Source organism: Molossus molossus, unplaced genomic scaffold (assembly GCF_014108415.1).
Source record: "Molossus molossus isolate mMolMol1 unplaced genomic scaffold, mMolMol1.p scaffold_m16_p_1, whole genome shotgun sequence".
Classification (NCBI taxonomy): domain Eukaryota; kingdom Metazoa; phylum Chordata; class Mammalia; order Chiroptera; family Molossidae; genus Molossus; species Molossus molossus.
This window is the reverse complement of record NW_023425344.1, coordinates 229,584,491-229,588,565: the sequence shown is the minus strand read 5'-3', so window position 1 is coordinate 229,588,565 and position 4,075 is coordinate 229,584,491. Positions and strand designations below refer to the sequence as shown.

The 4,075-nt window shown below is 46.7% G+C and overlaps 1 pseudogene; it reads right to left on the bottom strand.

Moving 5' to 3' along the window:
- Positions 1-257: 257 nt before the first annotated feature.
- LOC118633185 lies at positions 258-2,320 on the bottom strand (annotated as a pseudogene).
- Positions 2,321-4,075: the final 1,755 nt, after the last annotated feature.

The following is a 4,075-nucleotide window of genomic DNA, read 5'->3' as shown; positions in this document are numbered from 1 at the left end:
AACTGCATCTTCTTTATTTTGCATACTTTAATTTCAGAACAAAATAAGAAAAAAAATACCACAACACACAACATCCAAATCTGATGTCAAACATGAGAAGGCTTGAGGCCCTTGTAACCTGTCTAAGGCAAAGACAGGAGAGGGGGAAAAACCACTTACCATCACCAGAGGAAACCAGGTGGGCTAGGGCCACTCGAGCTGCTGGGGGAGACATGAAGACACTACACAGAGGACACAAGGTCTGCAGGTAGAAACTACTAATCTTCTTCCATGCGAGAGGCATCCGCATCACCCTCAAGGGGGAATCTCATCAGGAACAGCAGCACTGGGCTCTTCTGCTGACACTTCATCTTCATCAATGCCTAGGCCGAGCTTGATCGTGTGGTAGATGCGGTTGGAGTGGGTCTGGGGGTCCTCAAGTGAGAAGCCAGAACAGAGCAGCGCAGTTTCAAACAGCAACACCACAAGGTCCTTGACGGCCTTGTCATTCTTATCTGCTTCCGTCTTCTGCAGCAGTCTCCACAATGGGGTGGTCGGGGTTGATCTCCAGGTGCTTGTTAGCCATTATGTAGCCTATTGTTGAGTTATCCCAAAGTGCCTGGGCTTTCACGATACGCTCCATGTTAGCTGTCAAACTGTAGGTGCTAGTCACAATGCAGCAGGGTGAAGACACAAGCCTATTGGAGATTGTCACCTTCTCAACCTTTTTATCCAAGATTTCTTTCATGAGTTTGCAGAGGTTCTCAGGTAGCTCCAGGCCCTCCTTGGTGACTGAGACCAAGCTTTTCCCATCAGACTCCTTGAGCTGCTGCACACAGGACTCCAATAGGCTCTGTCATATGTACTACTTCATTCAAATCCCCGCTTCCGCACTCGCTCCACAAAAGCAGAGTTGGCAACTTGCTCTTTGCTCTCACCAGTGATGTAATGGATGGACTTCTGGGTCTCCTTCATGCGAGAGACATACGTGGAAAGAGAAGTCATTTCATCTCCAGACTGGGAGGTGTGATAGCGCAGAAGCTCAGAAAGGCGTCGCCGATTAGCCGAATCTTCATGGATTCCAAGCTTTAGGTTTTTATAGAATGCCTCGTAGAATTTCTTAGAGTTCTCCTTGTCTTCTGTCAGCCCAGAGAAGAGCTCAAGGCACTTCTTAACAATGTTTTTACGAATGACCTTCAAGATTTTGCTCTGCTGGAGCATTTCTCGGGAGATGTTCAGGGGCAGGTCCTCAGAGTCAACCACACCGCGGATGAAGTTGAGATACTCTGGTATCAAGTCATCGCAGCTATCCATTATGAACACACGGCAGACATAGAGTTTGATGTTGTTGTTCTTCTTCTTGTTCTCAAAGAGATCAAAGGGAGCCCAACGAGGGATGAAAAGCAGTGCCCTGAATTCCAACTAACCTTCTACAGAGAAGTGCTTGACCGCCAAGTGGTCTTCCCGGTCATTGGTAAGGCTCTTATAGAACCCTCCGTATTCCTCCTGGGTGATGTCACCAGGGTTTCTGGTCCTAATGGGTTTGGTCTTGTTCAGTTCTTCATAATCAATATACTTCTCCTTAATCTTCTTTGTTTTCTTTTTCTTATCCTTAGCACTATCATCCTCCTCATCTGAGCCCACATCTTCAATCTTGGGTTTTTCCTCATCATCTTTATCGTCCTCTTCTTTCTCCCCTTTCTCTTCCTCTGCTTCATCATCACTAATTTCTTTCTCTCGGTCCTTCTCCAAATAAAGGGTGATGGGATAACCTAGGAACTGTGAGTGCTTCTTTACCATTTATTTGACCCACCTCTCCTCCAAGTACTCTGTCTGGTCTTCTTTAAGGTAGAGGATCACTTTGGTACCCCGGCCAATGGGCTCACCATGGTCAGCTCGCACAGTGAAGGAGCCCCCAGCAGAAGACTCCCAGGCATTCTGCTCATCGTCATTGTGCTTTGTGATCACAACCACTTTCTCTGCCACCAGGTAGGCAGAATAAAAGCCAACACCAAACTGTCCACTCATGGCGATGTCTGCACCAGCCTGAAGAGCCTCCACAAATGCTTTTGTACCAGACTTGGCAATTGTTCCCAGATTATTTATGAGATCAGCTTTGGTCATGCCAATACCTGTGTCCACCAGAGTCAGGGTGCGTTCCTGGGGGTTGGGGATGATGTCAATTTTCAGCTCTTTACCACTGTCCGACTTGGAAGGGTCCGTCAGGCTCTCACAGTGTATCTTGTCCAAGGCATCAGAAGCATTACCGATCAACTCCCGAAGAAAAATGTCCTTGTCGGCATAGAAAGTATTGATAATGAGACATGAGTTGGGTAATTTCTGCCTAGAAGGCAAAAGTCTGCACCTCCTCCTCTCCACGGTACACCACTTCCTCGGGCACCCTGAAGGTGAAGACATCCAAGTATAGACGGAGCAAGGACTGTATTTGGCTCACAAACCGCAAGCAGTCTGCGTGGGGGTGACTCAAGAGCACCTTTAAACGTCTTTAATGCGAGAGTGAAGTAAGCTTCCATCTTAGTTTAAGCCAGTGTTTTCTTGGAGTTTCTGTCACAGGTCTAAAACCTAATCCTAATTAATTACAACAGATATTACTTATTTAATACTATGCCAGCCACTATTCTAAATGTTAATCTATGTAACAATCTATGAGGTGGAAACTTTAATTAACCTTGTTTTTTGTTGTTGTTGCTAATCCTCATCCAAGGATACTTTCCCATTGATTTCAGATAGAGTGGAAGGGAGGAAGGGGGAGAGAGAGAAACATCGACATGAGAGAGACACATCTATTGGCTGCCTCCTGCAGGACCCCAACCGCAACCCAGGCACATGCTCTTGACTGGGAATCAAACCCAAGACCCTTCAGTCCACTCCCACTACTGAGCCAAATGGGCCAGGGCTAATTAACCTTGTTTTACAAACCAGGAAACTGAGACAGAGAGAGGTTGACTGATTTGCTCAAGGTAGCAGAATGAGTGACTGGTGGAGCTGAAATCCGACCCCAGAGCCTGTCCTCTAACTGCTCTTGTGGCCCCTCTCCTTCTGCTCTTTTCTTTTCTTTTTTGTCGTTGTTGTTAATCCCCACCCAGGGATATATTTCCATTCATTTTTCAGATAGAATGGGAGGGAGGGGGAGAGAGAGAGAAACATCAACGTGAAACAGACACATTGACTGGTTGCCTCCCGCACGACCCCGACCAGGGCTGGGGATTGAACCTACAACCCAGGTACATGCCCTTGACCAGGAATCGAACCGGAGACCCTTCAGTCTGTGTGCCGATGCTCTAACCGCTGAGCCAAACCTTCCAGGGCTCTTTCTGCTCCTTTGTATCCTCTGGTCCCATCTGACACTTCTGCAGGTCTGTTCATGCTAACTCTACTCCCCATCCTACCCTACTCCCAGTCTTCAGCCAAAAGCCCATTCATTCTCTATCCCACTTTGCCGAGAAAAGCTTCTGACTGGCTAAGTCATACTAAAGTGTAAAAGATCAACAACAGCATAATACATTATCTCTCCATAAGGAAAATGGGCTCTTTATTTCTATGTCAGTATGAGGGTTGACAGGTGAGAGACACAGAAGGAAAAACATTGGGTGAGGCTTGGGCACTGAAATCAAGTGACCTGGACCTATGTCCACTGCCAGCAAGCTTTACAATCTTGGCCAGCTGTGTAACCACTCTGAGCCTCCGTTTCCCCTCCCAGAAAGCAGGCAGAGTCAGACTTTCATCAGGCAGGGCTGTGGTAAGGGTTAAATAAAATGCCCAGTGTGAAGGCACCAGGCCCTCTATCAGCCTGGCACTTTATGGGTGTCAGCAAACATGAATCTTTATTTGGATGAATTCCGTTTATCTGCTGCTCCCTCTGGCCTATTTTTTAAAGGTCAGATATTGCAATATAATTTCCATACATCTACCATTTTGAGGGGTACAGTTCTATAACTCTGACAAACCACCATCACAATCAAGGTATAGACTTCCAAATAGTTCCCTCATGCCCCTTTGTCCCTCAAGATTGTTTCTTATTTATTCTAATATTTATTGAGCACTCACAGTATGCCAAGCTCCGGGCTGGGTCTAG